The sequence below is a fragment of the Apis florea genome, unplaced genomic scaffold (assembly GCF_048593485.1).
Source record: "Apis florea isolate Af1SG1 unplaced genomic scaffold, ASM4859348v1 contig_3696_pilon, whole genome shotgun sequence".
Classification (NCBI taxonomy): domain Eukaryota; kingdom Metazoa; phylum Arthropoda; class Insecta; order Hymenoptera; family Apidae; genus Apis; species Apis florea.
The window spans coordinates 2,455,207-2,475,501 of NW_028256809.1; the positions used below are offsets into that span (position 1 = coordinate 2,455,207).

At 34.9% G+C, this 20,295-nt stretch overlaps 1 protein-coding gene and 1 long non-coding RNA gene across 3 annotated transcripts in view; one reads left to right on the top strand and one right to left on the bottom strand.

Annotated features, from left to right (window-relative positions):
• The window catches only part of nAChRa7 (nicotinic acetylcholine receptor alpha7 subunit), a 197,253-nt gene that overhangs the window by 108,464 nt on the left and 68,494 nt on the right, over positions 1-20,295 (top strand). The gene's annotated exons all lie outside the window — the stretch shown is intronic.
• Positions 1-20,295, bottom strand: part of LOC147656537 (uncharacterized) — a 141,561-nt gene that overhangs the window by 102,256 nt on the left and 19,010 nt on the right. The window contains exon 2 of the long non-coding RNA XR_015294285.1: positions 13,347-13,416. This is a non-coding gene — a long non-coding RNA (uncharacterized LOC147656537). The remainder of the gene's footprint in view (positions 1-13,346; positions 13,417-20,295) is intronic.

Here is a 20,295-nt window from a genome sequence, read left to right on the forward strand (position 1 = left end):
CGTATTAAAGCCTGAGAGAGAGAGAGAGAGAGCGTGTCCTTGAGAGGGGTGGCTGGTTGTATTGCTGAGGCAGCGGGGGCATGCAAATGAGAAGAGGAGAGGGATGATCCCTCTCTCTGTTCCCGGCTCTAATTTGAAACGAAACTCTGCTGATCTCGCGCGAAGAGAGAAAAAAAAAAGACGAGAAGAGGGGCTGGAAACGCCTCCTGTAGACAGGTAGACAGTGACGCATGCTCATTGATCTCATTAAACCGGGTGGCCGACGATCGATGGACGGTTGTTATTTGGGATTGAATGCGGTTTCCAATTCCCAGAGAGAGAGAGAGAGAGAGAGAGAGAGGGAGAGCGAGGACCGATGCAATTTTGATCCACCTGTATCCAGGGATCAAGGGGGAAATAAGGATAGAGGAGAGAGGGGAATGGAATGTTAGATAAAGTGTACGAGTTTAACGTTCCCCTCCGATGATATTTGATTACAGATGCGTGGAATTCGAATTTTTCAAAGATCGATCGATTTTTCCATCGAATCATATCACTGTATTTTTTTCGCGATTCTTTTATATCGAAAAGTAAAAATCGATGGCTCGAGAGAGAGGAAGAAAAGAAAGGGGGAGGCCATTTCGTGGACCAAGCCGGCCACGATCTCTTGAAATCAAGGGGAAGCTTGGTCGGGGTTTTTGGAGCGCGAGGCTCGTTGGGGAGGGGGTGGTGCGTGAAGAAGGGATCCCCTCGAACGGGCGACCTCCTTGTTTCTTAGAACAGCGGCGGACACCTATTCGTTAACCCCCTCCTTTCTCCCTGCGGAGAGCTGGAAGAGCGTAACAAAGGGGTGGAAAAGTCTCCAGTGTGTAATTACTGGCTTGAATTCTTATTACCTCGACCAACTCCCTACAGGCCTGTCCTCGCCGTTTCTCTCCTCCCTGTCTCTCCCTCCTCCTCCTCCTCTTACGTCCCTTTCGAAACTCAGCGGAACTTGTTTGATATTAATTTAAATCGGGGAGTGGATATCGATCGGCTATGTCGCATTCTTTTAACAATTAAATCGACCGTTTTCAAACTTTTCTACAACATATTCTTCAGTATTTACTGTTAGTTCTTTTTTTTTTTTTTTGTTCTTGTAACAATTGAAAGTAGAGAATATAAACTTAAAAAGAAAGCAAGAAGTAAAATCTCTTAAGTTGGATTGTTTCTCATATACGAGTTTAGTATCATTTAATACGCCAAATATAAAGTTTTGGCGATTTTTTGGTTCAATAAAACTTTAACTGTTTCAGAAGGAATATTAAGACATTCCAATCATATTTTTAAACCTCTTATGAATATAGACGTTTAGATTACGCAGAAATATTTCGAAATAAAAATAAAGAAATCTCTTCTCGTGAGAAATTGTTTTTCGAAGAGATGATTAAACGACTCGAATTATTTAATTCGCGCGCGAAAAAGGATGAGGAAGAATCGAGGAACAGCGTGGAAATGGGGCAAAAGGGGACAAAAGGAGGAACGAGTCCTCCGATGAATTGTTGAAAAATTATGACACGTTTATGAACGCGTAGCGCGGAAAAGCATTATCGAAAAATTTCTGGTGTGCAATTGATGCCTTCTTGAGTTCTCATTACTCAACGCGGGTATTCCCCACAGGCCCTGTCACCCATTCTTTCACGTTTTGAAACGTGGAAGACAGCGACACGCCGCGTTTTTGATTACATAGAATTTAATAACCTGGGAACACGCCTGGTGATGGGGCCTTTGTTTCGCGCAACATCTTCACGCATCTTTATTCGTAAATCATTGTCGTTGAAAGAGAGATTTTTTTTTTTTTTTGGAAATCGGTGCAGAAATAAATTCTATTTCCAACAATTGTGAAAATATACTATCTCTTAATGAGAAATCAATTGTCTGATTATATAGGAATACACGTGGATATTTTCGTCGAAGTTTGTATTATATAAAAGTCACGATCGAATTGAATATTTCACAGTTTTGTTATTTCTGCCTGTTCGAATAAAAAAGAGGGGAAGAAAAACATAATAAATCGCGTTTCTCGCGTTTTATTGAGAAGGAGAAACTTTTAAAATTCGACATCGATCTGTGCTATATATATATATATTGAAAAAACTGTATTTATACTTTTAAATTATTTCACACAACTTCGTGGATGTGTCGATTAATTTTTAAATGCCTTTGAAACTTAATATTCAACGGCATGTCAAATAAAAATATCGGTGAACCTATCTCGTAATATCTTTCATGTTTCTAACTGCATTAAAATTCAGAAGACTTATTTTGCGACTCGATGAATCTTTGCTCGTTAAAATTTTCAAAAGTGTCGATTCCACAATAATTTCGCATTAGAAGAATTTTTCCAACTATGATCGCACAATTTGATGATTAAATCGTTCCATCGTTATTTCATATCCTTCGTTCAATTAGAATGCAAATGGCAGCGGGGGGAAAAAATCTCGAAACTGGCCAGTGATATGCAAATGCCCACCAGCCTCCGCTCCTCTCTCCTTTTTCTCCATCAAACTCTTTCAATCAGCCCGCCACACGCAAAACAGAGCGTGATAACAGGGAATGTTAAATATCCCTGGTCAAAATTTAATTTCATGATTGCACGAGTTGCGGATTTCGCGGTGTATAAAACTTCTATCGCAATACACTCTGCGCACACTTTATACCACAGGATATATATACGCGTGTATCTTTTTTTTTTTTTTTTTTTTTGCAGCCTCGTAATCCTCGAAATCAGATCGAATTATCGCCAACTGAATTCACGAATGATGTAGCGACAATTACTTTTCTTTTTATTTATCGTTATTTTTTGGGGGGATTTGTATCTATCTCCAATGTCAATCTTCTCAAAGTTGAGAACCCAGAGGAATATATTTGATTAATTATCACACGATGTTGATATTAACAGTCTCCAAATTCGTGTATTTAAGAGTGGAAAAAGATTAATTTTTAATTGTGTTGACAATTTTCCAATAAAATATCTGATTTTTGGGATCAATTATGAAATTGAAAAATTGTCAAAGTTATCATAAATTTTATACCATATTTCGTTTAATATTTTGTGAAACTCGAAGAATTGGAAGCAAATATAAAAAGTACAATTCGATTAATAGTTAAAATAGAATTTGTATTGTAAGTAAAACTCTTTAATCGTTATTTAAAATTAACAAATTGAAGAGTAACGATTGTTAAGGAATAATATTTATATTTCTAAGAATGTTAATTCCAGTGCAGTCATTTCGTGCACTGTCTACAAAGTTTCAAAAACGAATTTTAACGATATAGAAAAGGAATATAAAAGAGCCAAAGAGTCACTAAAAATCTACTCGTAATTGAAAAAACTATTAACTCGGACAATCTGCTTGATAATCACCTTTATGTTTACCGCGTGCAGACCAAGAGAAAGGCTATTTGCCCTCATGCGGCAATTCTGGCAAAATTTCCTGACTAAAAGTCTCGAAAGAGAGGGAAGGAAGCTCGATGAGTTTCGTTTTTGCTTGGTCATTAATGGAAAAGGAGAGCCACGTCGTGCAAAAGAAAGAAGATTTTTCAGCGAAAAAGGATACTGTTGATTACTCTACGTGTGTTACGAAGTATGCAGAATTTATATTTTACGACGTCGAGAATCATACATTTTTAGAAATTTGAGTACCAAGTAAGCAAAGATAAAGATAATAGAAAAAGAATCGTAAAGTAAGGAACGAAAATTTCTTCTTGAAATATTTTTCTCAGCAATTTTTCCTTTTTCATTATCGAAGAATCGATATTCATAATGTAAAAATCAACGTGAATATTTGAAAATTTATTCTATGCATTTTCCTTTTTTGCCAATCCAAGGAGAGAGGGGCGAGATTTTTTTTGATTTTTCGCAAAACAAAAATATCTCGTCAATCTTTATTTTTCAACCAGTCAATTGTAAAATTTCATACACGAATCTTCCATTTGTCCATGAACATTTTCAGAATTTTTAACGAACTCGCACCGATGAATTATATTAAGAATATTATATTTTCTTCCATGAACACTGCGCAATCGCGATGAATTATTTTCTCAACAACTCCATAGCACGGAAAAAGGTGTGGTTAAACGCGAGGGAGGAAAATTTGTTATGGGATTCGATTAATCTTGCTATGACCAACTAATAAAAATAAAATTTCATGTTCTACGTTTGTAACACGATGTTCTGTACTGGCACGAAACCGCCAATTGTCGAGTAAGATTTATTTTTCGCGATGAAAAGCGAATTTAACTCGATATTAATTCGATTACTTAACAACATCAATTGCGATTAAAAATAAAACCACGATTTAATTTGAGGTAATAATAAGCGAAAAAGTTTCTTTTTAATAAATCTTGATAATTCAAATGTAATATTTTACACAACGTAAATCATAATTCTTCTTTTTTGTTTCATACGTCTACATTTAGAAATTTCTAAATATTTCCTTGACGAATAAAAATAAAATTCCTTGCAAATTCTATCAAATTATTATTATTCTCCAATCATTCATTCATTTTTCTTTAATGAGTTTCAATTTCACAAATAAAATATAAACGATTTGATCAGAATTAAACACAAGAATTGTGTTATTTAATTAAACATAGTATTGTATTAATTATGACAAGATATCCAAACCAAACCAAGCAAGATGAAACGAAATAGTTGCATATAAACTCGTTAAATAATTTATATTATTTACACGAACAATAAATAATTAAAAACTTGTCATCTTTATTCGATTTTTTCTTATTTAATAATTTTATTTCTGGCTTCCATGTATTTATTAATTTTAAGTCCTAATAATATTAGGATGGGTTAATTTCTTATTGTTCAATAATTTATTATATAAAAATAAAATCTTTCAGATCAGGAATAGAGTTGAACAATTATTTTAAATCGAGTTGGTGATTTATCGATAATAATACGTTTTGTAACTTGTTTTGGTAGATGAAATTTAATTTTAATAGCTTTCACTAAAAGAGCTCAAATTTTCTACTTGATCACCAATAGCGATAATAGCTCCAATCACAATTTAAACAATGGAAACACTATTATTATTATTATTATTATTATTTAGAAAGGGCGAAATATTCCATCCTCCCTTCGAGATTTCCATTTCACCATCTCCGCCACTTTGATTGCTCATGTGTGATCGTACCCCTTTGCCCCGTCACACTGCGCCACGCCAGGACGGAAAAGCGGGACGCAAACATCGGGCAAAGAAAAATATGAAGTTGGCATTCGGCTAAACACCCGTTTTCGGGATGCAAGATTTCGCCGCCTTCGTCGAAACGGGGCCAAAACGGGGAGAAGCAAGGAATGCTACGTGCCCCCAATGCGAAATCAACCCCTTCGAACTTGCGTTCGACGCGACAATCCCGGGACAACTGCAACGCGCAATTCTTCCTTCCTGAAATTCCAGCTGCTGACTTTTCCATAAGAATTTCCGATAAGACATCTCGCGCCGAAATTAAAACTCTTCGATATATTTGCTCCCTCTTCTTCGAAGATTTCCATTCGTGAAGAATTTATTCTTTATAAAAGTATGCTTGTATAGCAAAATTGTAGTAAAAAATCGAAGAATCGATTAATAAAAAATTAACTCAGTTCGATTTGAGCGGGGATCGAAAATGGGGGGAGAGGACATTGAAAAGGCAGGAGATTGGAAAAGTGTGCGTTCCTTCTTCCGTTGGAAAAGTTCGAAACTTGTCTCGCTTCCCAACTTTTTTGCTCCACCGTTTTTACACGGTCCATTATCGAAACAGCGCCTATTGTGATCTGCCCGCGAGTTATACAAGAAAACACTCACGAACAGTGGATTAAACTAATGGACAGAAGAGACGGAGCCTCCTCTCGATTCTTGTACTTGTTCTAATTAATATCGCGACAATTAATAGGATCCTTTCAAAAATTATTCGACACACTTTGGATCCACGTTTTATAATCGTTTTCGAAAATTTGAATATTTCACAACACGTCACACGACCCGCTCAGATCGGAAATGTGTTGCGTTTCCCTTTTTGTACCATTTTTTTCTTCTTCTTCTTCTTTTTTTTTTTTTTTTGATTTTCAAACGGTGAAAAACGGTGTAGTATAACTTTGCATAAATTCTCCCGATTCTCTCATGAATAATATACTATCAGAACTCTCTTTGATTACTCCGTTCCATTTCAGATCTAACATGCTGTAAACCCTTTTACAATGGGTTCGTTAATATGCATGAGAGAAAAATTTCCTTCGTTGCCTCCCGTTTAATTGAAACCATTTGCCCGTTCGAGACAATACCCCCTCGAAAATTTAATATTTCCGTTTAACCTCTGCCGCCAAACGCGAAAAGGTTGAGCAACGAGGGGAGGGGGAAAGGCTATTCCTCATTCCTCGCGATAATAACATTTTTCCTTGTCACGCGGAGATAAGACTTAACGCAATGTTCGAACAATACGATTGGAATGGATCGTGGGAATTTGCAAATGATTTGCAAAATGCACATTCCTTCTGAAGATCAAGTTTAAGGAGACACGTAGAATTCGAAATAATATTTTACCAATTTTGTGTTAAAGTTTAAAAAAGAATTAATAAATTTTGTTCATATTACTTCATGCAAAGAGTTAATATTATTAGAGTATGTCTCGTAAGTTTCTTTTGCAACACGTTAGAAGAATGACTTTTAACTATGCTGTTAACCCCTCTCTGTACTACAACGAAGTGAAAATTCGTGAAGTGAAAATCTTGGCCAAAGCTAAACGTTACGAATTAGAATGAATTTTTGTCAATTCCAATCACGATTCTACGTTGCAAAACAAACTAACTGCTAGTGATTTTGTACTTTAGTTTTTGAAGTAAGATTTAATAATTTTGTGATAACGTGTGATAGTGACGTGTTTGTACCAATAAGAAAGCGTCTAAACCATGCAGAATTTTTTAATTAATTTTTAGAGTAAGTATTTTCCTATTAGATATTGATTCAAGATGAGGGTTTCTTATGATTAAATTTACTTTTAGGCGGTCACAACATTGTAATTAAAGTATTGTTATTTGCGAAGTTTTGAAACTGTTATTTGTCATTTATTAAAAAATAGCGTCACAATAAACAATGGTTCAAAGTAAAAACGCATCTCGAGGAATATTTTGCAAGCAAGCAAAATTTTGAAGCAATTTTGAACATTGGGACACCCTAATATCGTCTCAATTGTAGATCAGGATGAATAACTTAAAAATAATTCTACGAAAGATCACATTCTTTAATGACGAGATACGAGCCACGTGGCACGACTATTGCTCGCCTGTTCCACATCGTTGTCTTTTAAAATTTGAAACGTGTCAAAGGCCAATTTAGCCGTAATCATTAATTTGGAAGCGTCAGGGAAGCGTGAAATACCCTGCTGCTCCTGTGAAACTTCATGCAACCTGAGCTAATGATCTGGATCACGGAATCCTTTGAGACGCGCATGCTATTTAATGCAATTTAATGTCCGCCGGGGTTATCAACGGGGGTAAACAGCCCCGTGAAAATTTCGACAACAAGATCAAAGTTTAATCACAACTCTTTTGAGGAGAATGAAAAGAACGTAGAAAAATGATGATACGTTTATTTATTTAAGTTTAATTTTTATCCGAATGGAAACAGAATCAATCAAGGGAATTATTCACACGAAACAATTAAAATCAGGAAAATTGTCGTATCACACGCAGAACAATCACGTATTCTTAACTCTGTTGAACCGCAAACCACCGTCTGCACGACCGACGCCATTCCTCCAACCCGAGCTATAAATTTATTCGCGGTTCCAAACGTGAATATTCGAATCGATCGAGTATATTCGTTAGTGAAAATTTTGAAAAGTGAGACATCTAAAGGCATCAATGAGTCTTTTTCTCTTCTGCAAAAATGGGCAGAACAATCGTTGTAAGATCAAAAACAACGTGTTTTCGTCGAAATCAGGAATCGTTCGATATCTCGTAACGAGATTCCATTTTTGTTCCATCCATTCCATCCATTTTAGAGAGACGTTAAAACGAGGCAGAAATTTTTTTTCATGAAAACGAGTATTCCATGTGGGAAACGTAATTTTTTTTTTTTTTTTTCTTTTTTGATACTCGCGAAAGTTTGTAAACAGCGTGGGAAGGAAGTTTGAAAAAAAGCGCACGAGATATGAAATAAAAAGAAAAGAAACCGCCATTGTACGTACGGGATGTTCCATATTCTTTTCTTCTCTTTCCTTTCCTTTCCTTTCCTTTTTTTATTGCTCCACTTCCCTGCCAGAAATTTCAAAAATATCGGCCGTGAAAAGATGAACAAGTTGGAAATGTAAATTAATATACTGTGACATCAGATACAGGAGGAGGAATGTGGAATATTAAAATCAGGGAATGCCAAATATTTAATAAAGCTTGCTAATCCCGAAGATTCTTATTTCGATATTGGAAATCGATCGCCCTAACGCGCGTATGAAAACGTATGAAAACGAAAGGAAACGAGAATAAAGTTAAAAATATACGAATCAACGTTCAAAGAGGAACAGCTTGACGATATTCCATTGGGTGATTTAAGATCCCAATTTTTGAGCGGATGTGATTATCATTTTTACGGAGGTATTCATAAATTTCGTAGATTTATTATTTAAAATTTCACGCGTCGAGGAAAAGAGAGGAGGAAAGGTTGCAATTATTGTACAGTCAAATAAAGGTAGTTAGATATTCTTTTCTGAATCCTCGACTCGTTAACACAGGATTATCTCTCGTGCACCTCTCGATGACTTTGTACCCTTTGTAGTTAAGCGTCCAGAGGGTTAAATGGCCAAAGTGGAGGCAACCGGTAATTGATTCGTCACTCGAGTCAACTCGTTAAATTACTCGTTTAATCTTTAACACGATTGAAAGATGGATGGACGGAAGATTTGTATGAGATGAATCGATTAATTGTTTTGAAAATTAGAAAGGAAATTCAATGATAATGATATTTCTAAGTTGAAATTTAAGTAGTTAATTAAACAATTTCATTTACTTTTTAACTCTTCCAGGTTTTTGTATACAAAGCTACCAAGTTTTTATTATATAAGAATTCGTACTTTTGAACTCGTTAAACAAATTAATAAAATGTTAGATGATACAATTATGGCAATTGACTATTCAAAAATCTTCAAAAGAATGGAAAATAGGCCATTCACCGTACATTTTTAACGCGTTACTTCAACATCATTAGCGAATAAATAACACCCATTTCGCTTGAAAACTTCGCATTAAACTGTTACATTTATAGATAATTAGATGCTATTGTGACACGTCCATTTGTACCAACTGATAATACTTAACAATCGTCGAGTCGTCCGGAAATAACATATTAGACCAAAGAAAAATAATAAAACAACAGAACAATAATCATCCACCACTATTACTATTACAAAAACCATGAATTCTTACAATATAAACTAATACTATTTATATTTCACGTACAAAAGCAGATGGAAGATTATGAAGTAAGCTTCTTCTTTCTTCGTTAAATAAAATAACCATACAATTTCTTTCTCTGTGACCAATGAATCGAGCAATGCACAATTCAAAATCGCCGCGCGGGGGATACTCGAGTGAAATCTCCTCGCGCGAGATCTGCATAAATCCAACGTCGAGTCGAGTTGGCCAAATTAATCGCACGTTAACAACGCGAGTGTAAATAAATCAATAATTTCATTAAACGGGGAGGGGAGGAGAGCTGGGGTTCCGCATCGAGCCACGACCCGTTCCATAAATTATGTCGATTGGCATTCCGCCAATGATGCGAATTATCGATTGCGTCCAAATTCAGAAATATCTCGACTCCGTTTGAAAATCAGGGGGCCCTGTCTTTCTCGTCGTTTTCCACCCCCTCCCCCCGCGTGACGGAAGCCACATTCAAACCGTGTTACACCGTGTCGATGGTGCTTGGCACCACGCTGCGACATTTTCAAACCGTGATCGAGGGATATCTGAATATGCACGGCCAAACTGTGGTCTCGCGTGTACCCGACAACCGGGAAATAAACTATGGCTAATTTAACACGTTCTGTGTACGTATGACCGTACGTAAAAATGGGAAGATGGATATTTGGAATTTTTCATCGAGGGAAGAAAAATACATAGAAATATATAGCGATTAACATCGTCGTGATATTAATTTGTAAACGAAATCAGTCTAACAGTTTAAATCTAAATCTCCTGTGTATAGAAAAACATAAGCTGTATATAAGACTAAAGCAGTGGTTCTCATCCTTCTTTTAAAATAAAACTTGAAGAATTTGGCGGCACACTAACGCTAATAAGATGAATTAAAAAAATTTTATTTATCGATCTATAATATATTTCGTAAAATTAGCATATGTATGAGCGTTCAGTGGCAAGGATTTTTTTTTTTTTTTTTTTTTTTTTTAGGAAGAGGCTAATTTTATAAGAAATGTAAAAAGAAAATGTAATAAAATAATTTTTAAAGTTGAGAATCACTGGGATGAAACGATCGAAAAATAAATAGTGATTGAAAATACTTAATACTCGCCTGTTCTCTTGCAGAGGATTTAAAAAACACTCGGTAGAGAGCGCAGTCTGGGTTAGCAACGCGAGAAATACGTTTAACCGATTTAGTTCTGTAGTACAGTTCTTTTGAATCTGAACAACGAGCAAGAGTGCTACGGTCGCGCGAAATTTTCAATGGAATACAAAATAGCTGCATGCAAACACCGGTTCTATTTCTGATACACGTGACGCTATTGTGGGCCGTTTGCAACGTTACAAACGTCGTATCTACGCCATGCGGTAAACTCTGTTCGAATGGTCCGGCAAATAAGCGACGTTTTATCAACGGGCTTTCATTCCAGCCATAAGATTCGAGGTTGATTCGTTTTCGAAGAAATTTGAATATTTTCCCTCCCATTTTGTCTTCAACGAGAGGCTTGTATTCAATTCTGAACGATCGAAATAAATAAATAAAGACGATCTCTTTCTAAAGAGATCCTTGCAGATTTGCGAAAGACTTCGTTATTTTCCACAAGATTTTTAACGAGAGAGACTTGTCAAATTATGGAACGTTGGAAGTAATGATAAAGAAGCTTTCTAAAGTTTTATAGGTTAGGTTATTAAATCTAATAGATTTATGGCTTCTTTTTCGCAACGTTTCTTTAATTATTTTTCCTGCTTGGAAAATGAGGTTATTCTACATGCAGAAATTAAGTAGACACGGAATAAAATTTAAAAAAAAAAAAAAAACTTGTTTCGAAAACTTGACGAAACAGCAATGACAAACATATATGCCTTTTCATTCGAAAAATAATACAACTTCGATAAATTATAACATCTAAGATCGTTTCTCATATTATTTCGTGTATACACCAAACTATTAGTTCTAATCTAAATTCTGCTCAAGCATACAATGCATCTTCATCCACTCTATTCTTCTCTCTATTTCCAAAAAAAAAAAGAAAAAAAGGGAACCAAAACTTTCAAAGCATATTACCACGATTCACGGTTCATTTTTCCAGAAAGTTTTCCAATTTGTCCACGTCTCCTCTGTCTTTTCGAGGAGGGGGAGGGAAATCGCAGAGGAGGGAAAAAATATTTCGTAGTTATCGACCGATGATAACGGTGGTTTATTAAATTCTTCCACGTACCGGATTTCATTGAAACGGATAATCAATATAAAAGCTGGAAAAGAGGCTGTTAGAGACAGATACGGGTAACGGGCGAATGCATTGAAAGATTCAATAAGCCCCGTCGAATTCCCGCCGGGGGATGGATGCTACGTGTTTCGATGTTTCTGAGTATAATCCGGGTAATTTTTCACGTACAACTGCGGCGTGGCGGAACGTTGTTACTCGTAATTCGATATAAAATCAGTTTACTTTCGAGCTCGCCACCTGATACTACATCGACTCTCAATGCACCTGTGTGCAGAAATGCGTTAAATTTCGCGCATTTATATCTTTCGTTCTACGTAAGTCGAACGTGAACGAGACTCGCCCGATATAGGGGAAATAATAGCATTTACTCGTCGAAATATAGGAGATGTAAACACGTTATGCAAATTTGCAATTAACGAAGTTGATTCGATCGAGGTAATGATTATCAAGTGTGTGGAAGATTGGAGTGGAAGAATAATTTTTCACTTGCTGGAAGGGCGCAAAATATCTCGAATTTTTAATCAGATTTCTTTTCGTAAAAATAAAAAATATCGAAAAGTATCGAATAATGATCAGATTATGAAATAATAGAATGGCTTAAATGCATTTCGATCGTGAAAAATTATGTATTAAAAAGCGTCCTTACCTTCGTTCCATTCGTCATAAAAGCTGAAAGAATCGCTGAAAAAAATTTTCTTTCTTTGTTGAACAAATATCCACCAAGAAAAATCGGTGGATTAGAATTAATTAGGTAAAAAATTATTCAAAAGACGATTGAACAAAATTGCATGTCAACATCACGAATTATATATTTTTATAGTTATATTTAATCTTTTTTCTTTCTTTTTTTTTTTTTTTTTTCTATCCGAAAAAGACAGAATCCTCGTGTAAATCCATCCACGTCGCAACAAAATATCAGATTGGAACCGAAACCTTATTCCCTTTACACGGAAAGGAAGAAAGAAAAGAAGAAAAAGGGGCGGAAGATAGTATTAGACTGAGAACCAATCGGCGTATACCTCTTTTCCAGCGGAAAATAAAGTGCTACTCTAAAATGAGAGGCGGAAAACAGAAAGGAAAGATATTGATGATCCTTTTCTTACCAATTTTCGTGAATTTTCTTCATCGATTATTCACGATTGATTAGATTTAAATATTAATTCAGTGCCTTTTTAAAAATCATCTCACCATTTATTCAACCTTTTCACTGCGAGCTTAACTCAACTTTTTCAATATTTTCTTCGAGATGTGTAATTCAGAAACAATTTCGTAAATTAATTTTTTACTCGAATGATTGAATTATAAATACGATTATTCCATTCGTATTGAAAAAAGGAAACGAATTTCGCTCGTATATAAATAAATTTCACTATATCTCGAGGAATATTAAACGTTTAAATCAGGATTAATAAAATAACTGATACACTGAATTAATTTCTTTAAACGTTGATCTTGATAATTCTCACTATATATTTTTTATTTACCGTTCGAAAATGGAAGGTACGCAACAACTTATCGTAACAGACGCGAATAAAATGTCAAATCTGCGTACATATTTTATGCCTGCGGGGATGGATCAGAGATAAAAGAGGTTTAAAATGAGGAATATGACCGATTGAACGGAGCAGAGTGTATTGGTTCTCGACGAATAAACTTCGCTAGGATACAAGTTATAAATTGATACTACTCACTCAAACTGTCGATTGTAGTTACTTCATCTATGAATCGACGTGAAGAAGCTCCTCGATGGAACTGAACCATCTGAAAGAAACGAATCATATTTAAAAAATCATATTTAAAAAATCGTACTTATTTCTCTCCGATTTTTCAAACAACAAGAAACTCATTAACACACATATATAGATTTATGTATACATATAAAATGTAATTATATTATACACACATTTACTAATGTGTAATGTAAGTGAATGGAATGTAAGTTGAAACAGAATTTTAAAAGAAATTTAATAAGCACTGAAATGTAAATATAAAATATACTTTGGAATCGCATAATTCAAAATTTAAGAAAAATAGAAAAGAGGGACAATTCTTTTTTTTTTACAAATTTCCATCGATAACATAGAACTGAGTTGCCAATTAGAGTTGCTTATATTCAAAATATTTAAAATCGACTTTGGAAACGAACGAAGTAGGGAGCGAAGAATTAGAAATAGAGGCACTGAAAACAACTAATTCAGAATTAGTTAATGAAAACTAAGAGACTAATAAGAACTAATATATACAAATATATCCCGACTAAATTTTAATATTTTAAAATATATAAAATATTAAAACTACTACTCAGGAAATCACGCTGGCCGACGAACGTGTTAAAATAAGAATAAAAAATCCCCTCTCCTGCTCCTCCATCATCCTCCTTATTTAATATTTTCCTTCTCTCTCTCTCTCTCTCTCTGGATTTTTCGAACTGCAAGCGTAATAAGGAGCAGATCGAGAAGCAACTTCGTTTCGCTCGTATCACCTGAAACGTGCACCCATAGGTAGTGGCGCTAATTATATTTACCGTACAACGCGGCACCGTCCTTGTTCGGGGTAAATAACGTGTACGAGGGGGTGGAGGGGTTGAAATATGGCCGGTTGGGGTAAAGCAGAACAAGGGCGGCGGAAACACCGAGCGAAGCTTATCACAGTCGCCGCATATCTACCAATTACGCTGGCTAATTCTAAGAAAGTTTTGATTAACGCACAAGACCTGTTGAAACGAAATTGCCCGGCTAAGTCGATTAAAACGAAAAGTTGCAAGCCACGGTGACACACACTTTCCAAGCAGTAACGAGTGTAACCAATTCGATTTCAATATTTATTCCTGCTCGATTCTTCCTAACCTCTTTACGTGTGATCTCGTAGAATGGTTTTTTTACGTGAAATTAGATCGAGCTACATTCTGACAATAGAAATATTATTTTGCTGTATTGTGAAATGAAATTATTTCTATTCGTTAAGAAATGCAAAGAAGATGAAAAATAGTAGTAAATTTTTATATTAAAATCTCGTGAATAAGAGTATCTTTCTTAACTCATCAAAAAGTACAATGTAAAATTCAGATCATCATAAGAAAATAACCCCAATGTCTCACTTCTCGATTCTCCGCGCATCTATAATCCCACCAACACTTGACGAGGCATCGCGCTCGAAAGGGGGAGTGTGAAGAACCGGCTCAAGGCACGTACCGCCGGTTTTGATAGCGAATTTTTAATTAAGAAAAGGGCTGGTCCAGTTGATGAAAACTTGCTCCCCGAAACGTTTGACGAAGTATGCGATTAATTTTTCCTTTCGTCGAGGAGAAAGACACATCTGATCCAAGGCAACGAGACTCGTCCTCCTCCTCTCCTTCGAGGATTTAACGCGGTTTTCTCTCCCGTCCATTCGAAACTTGGTGGGCCTTCGAAAGATCCCGAAGAAATGACTTCGAGATCTTCCCGTTTGGCGAGCACTCGGACACGTGATTGGAATTTCGCCACGAGGAAATTTCTTCGCCTGGTTTTAGCGGCGGAATTGATTTTCCAACGTCTTTAAAGTTAATTCCACCACGGAACGTTCCATCTCTGCTGATTTAATTCTTGGAGGAGGGAATCGAGTCGAGCACGTGGATTTCGAATTGTTATTATTTCCTTTGCGTTTTGTTGAAGAAGTGTTTGTAAATTGTTGTTGTTGTTGTTGTGGTGCGGATAAACACGGGTTTTACGTTCTGCTTCTTTTTTTATTCGGGAAAACAGGAGAAATGTTTGCGAAAGTGGTGTTTGACGCGGAGTTAAATTCTTTTCGCGCGTGCAAATATTTATAATAATTTTTATTAATATACATATATGCAAATGATACGTAAAGATGCACATACGATATTCGTGTATACGTGTTTGTTAATAGGATAAATTTGTTGTTGCGCTTGATGATTTTCAGACAGGTAAATAGCCTGGGCCCTTTTCCGAGATTATTCAACAATTAACGTTAGAAGATTAAAATTGCAAGTCTAAATTATTTATCACAATATAATATAAGATTTGATTGGAAGAAAATCGCTACACTTTCGAAAAAAAGTAATATCGCAGTCCAAGGATAGAAAGAAAAATAAAAGAATCGTACATTGACTTTGCCAAATAAATATTTTACATATTGTTCGAAAAATTTAGCGATATATTTTCTATTTTATTTCATCTTCTTTTTCTTCTTTCTAATATCCGTCACAAGATTTTCTTTTTTTTTTTTTTTTCCGTATATCTATGATCGAGAGAAAAATTCGCCGACATTGATTGACAGACTTTAAAACAACGAAACGATGGTGGACGATATCGGTGGAGATATCAGAGATATGCGCGCACGATTTTATTATTCTCATGATTGTCTTTTCCCGAACGAGCAAAACGAAATTGACGAATTTGACACTTAAAAACTGGCGTAACAAATATCGTTGAATCAACACCGATCGAAATTCGGTGTATTATGGATTAAATTTTATCCGGGATTACTGTCGTTATCCTTTCTTCTTTTTCAATTTTTTCTTTTTTTCTCCGCTACTACGTCCAAAATTTTTAAGGAAACTTTCGAACATTTCCAACGCACGTTCGAATATTTTATCCCTTCGATCGATTAATATTTCGTTTATTAAATTATCTGCGTTTCAACTGCGATAAACTGATATTTTAAGCTTATCTGTTAAAATCTGAAAAATCAAAATTCCTTATCCGTCAGTTCTTTAATCGGATATTAGAATGAAAATATCTTTAGGCGGGAAGAGCGTTGAAAAATTCTATTAGAGAAATTAACTATCCATTGACCGAAATCGAAAGAAGAACCGGGATAACACGTGGCGTTGTTATAAAAATTCGTTCAGAAAATTAGAAAGTTCACTCGATTCTGGCCATCCAACGGGATTAAATTGAATTAGTTAAACCATTTCTCCGTTTACTTGAATCGTGTCATCGATTTTAATAATTCGCATTCGATATTTCGACTGAAAAAAAAAAAAAAAAAAAAAAAAAGAAAAAGTGGGACGCCACCTTTGCTAATTATCATCCCCATCCTAATGGAAAACTTTTTTCCGCGTGATGGCAGAATGCTCTATTTGTTCGTAACGAGCGTTTCGATTTTCCGTCAGAACCGTCCTCTAAAACAAGGTAATAAAATGCTTTTCTTTTTTTTTCATTTTTCTTCCTTTTTTCCTTCTTCTTCTTCTTCCCCTTATCTGACGTGTACGCCACAGATTAAAGTTTCTTTACATTGTTGTTGCAACTTCTGTATTTCCCTAAAAACGTGCCTTCGTAACTCGTCCTATATAAACATTTTAATTAAAGTTTAAAGAATAACTAATATCCGGAGGAAAAAGAGGGGGAGAGGAGGGGGAAAATAGGAAAGAAAAAATGGATTAACCATCCCCCGGCTATTTTCTTCTGGAAAGGATACTTTTATCGTTTGATTTGAATACAATTTCGATCGTATTAATAATTTTTATTAATGGTTACATATAATATAGAATGAAATGCGTGTGTGTGTGTGTGTAAGAAGGTAGTGTTAAAAAGAGAAAAAGGAAAGAAAATAAAACAAGAAATTGATCTTGTGTGTTTAAATACGATCGATAAAATTGTTTGCAATAATAAAATTAATTCTACGTACGTGAATGTGAAATTTTTCTCTGAGATTAAAAAAAAAGAAATGATTGATCCGAGAGATAAATTTTATTCGAATGATTTATTTATTGATTCGTTCGAAGAGTTTTTGTCCGACTAATGATGGTCGGATTTCACTTAATTCGTCAGGATTCCAGGCAACACATTCCGTATGCTCACGTAATTTTTTTTTCTTTATACAAAATTATTAATTCAATAGAATGAAGATTAAGTTGCAATTATTTCTTATATTTTAAATTCTTCGTAATTAATTCTCAATGGAATAACTATTTATCATTCTCGAATTCTCGAAACTTTAAATAATGCTCATCGTCACGAAGAAATAAAAATTTTAAAAACATTAAAACTTGAGGATATTCTGAGAGAATAGCAAAATAAAATAGCAAAGTGTAAAATAAAGAAACGAAGAAATAATATAAACTCATTTGGAAAAATTATACATTCCACGGATTAAATTTTATTATTTTGTTCCATTTCATTTATCATTATTTTGTTATTTTTCCTTATTATTTTTGAGTTTTCGAGAACAACATTAAAGCTATTTCGTTATTAATTTAATTTTACTGCATACCATGTTTATTCTGAATTTAACCAGTACAATCCTCAACTCTTATAATTTTGAACACATTCGCAGAAAAATATTCCTAAAATAGAATTACACTGTTAACAAACTTTTTATCACAAAGCTCACGCTTTTGTTTCATCAATTCGAAAGTACACTTTTTTCTTAAAATACCACAAGAAATTATATTAAATAATAAGCGTTTACGTGGATTAATCAAGAGTTTTATAGTTTTATGAAAAAAAAAAAAAAAAAGTTATACAACGATTATCATTGATTTCGTTATCCACGTCTTACGCGACATTTTCCTCCAAAAGTTGTGTAAAAAAACAAGTTCCTTGTCTTTAGTTTCTTTCAACGAATGCCGCCGTCACGTCACAAACACAAATCCGTTCGCATCGATTTAAAAATTAAAGATACAAACGTTCCAATTATAAAAAATTCACACGCTCCTTCCAGTTCCACGAAATTGCAAGAACAGTTCAGCGGACAGTTCAGCGGATGGGTCTAATTAAAAGGAAAATTCTCCAAAGGGGAGGAGAAAAACTGAATTTCATGGAATACCAAGCGACGATCGAACGCGAATATTTGGACCGCAATCCCAAGTATTGGCCGGCAAAACTTTCGAATAATTAATCGGTCGAAAATTTTGTCTTCCCTCGTATAGCCGGCCAACCCTGTGAATACCGAATACCCGTGATTAATCTTATTGCCCTCCACGCGATCGATGAAATCCATCAGGGGGGAGGTGAACCGTATTCATCCACTTTTCTCTCTTCTTTTCCAAGCTTTTTAGAAAGCTTCTGTTTCTAAATAAGGATTGGGCCATCATTATCATCCGCATTTGTGCGAATCTAATATCATCTAGTTTCATCAAACAAAAGACTTCCACAACACAACTGGATCGATAATAAAATATTATAAGATATCATACTTTGTGAAAAATAACGTTACAATTTTTTATTTCATAAACATATTGTTTATGAACTCATATAACATTTATTGCGAATAGAAAGTGGAATTTTTTTTTAAATAACGTTAAGTATTTTTTCAACTTAGAAGAGTGACCGTTAAAATGATCTATCACTCAGATATCGATTATTTTAACGCACAATCTCTTATGGATAAGTGAAAGTTTGGAAATGCTAACAGGATTTCCAAGTATTCTGTTATCGAAAATCGAGCGGTGTTTCTTTTTCTTATTCATATATTAATTATTGGCACGTGCAATCTTCTTGAATTTCTCGTGTAATCGTACGATAGATTCAATCTTTTTCAAATTTTATCATCGCTTTCTTTGTTGTTCAATTCAAATCCGTGTTTGGTATAAAGTTCGATATTTGTAAAATATTGTATCTAATCGCAGATACATAAAATATAGATAATACCTTCGAAATTAAGTTCTTAGAAATCGTTTAATAACGGAAACGTGCTCTTCTACGTATAATAAAATAAAATAAAGATACGCTCCACCTTTAAACGATAAGGGAGAAAAGGAGAGAAAAATCTGGAAAGAAGAATCACCTAAATGTTCACCTCGACATTGACAGGAAAAATTCCAATTTCCAAAAAGGTTAAGACAAAAATTGTGCACAGAACGCGCGTATTAACAATCAGCCGGATACGGATGATGGGCGGAAACATGGGTGAAATTTTCATAGCAATTAAGGCGCAATCGCAGACGATCCCGCACGGATTGAAACAAAGGAATTATTGTTCCATAAGTAATACAGACGACGTTAATACCTGGAAAAGCGCGAGAACGATCAAAGGAACGTGAGCAAAATTTCATCTTTACATCAAGCGAAATAGGAGGCACGTCTTCGTTCCGGCGATGAGATTACAAAGATACCGTGAATGCTTACGATAGAGAGCGGAATCTCTGTGAGTTTGGCCACGGCATACTTGAAATATAAATTAACTCGCGCTATTTCGAACGGCTATAAAGACTGGACAACGTAATTAACCAGAATAAATAATTAATATTTTCTTCGATAAAATTTAAAAATTTCTGCATAAATTCGACATTCGAGCTTTCTATTATTTTCTATCATTATCGCAACGATAGAAACGAAATTTAATTTTGTGTGCTAATGAAAATGCTGGAATCGCCTTTTTGCAAAGAGCGTGTGTTTTCGGGGGTAATTTCTAACAAATTATCACGATGCAATTATCTTTTTCAACGCCTTGAATTTTCGTATTCCGCGCAAGCATCGCCCGTAATTCATTTGCCCGATCGTTAACAGAATACCAGTTTCGCCAGTGATACTGATTGCACGTTTGACCAAGCAGAAGCAACTTTCCAAATTATTGCAACAGCTGCGGGCCAACTAACTTTCGATCAAAATTTCGATCGTGAATTTACGTAAAGCGAGCCATTGTCAACGATCTCGCGTTGATACAAAAAAAAAAAAAAAAAGAAAGAAAGGAAAATCA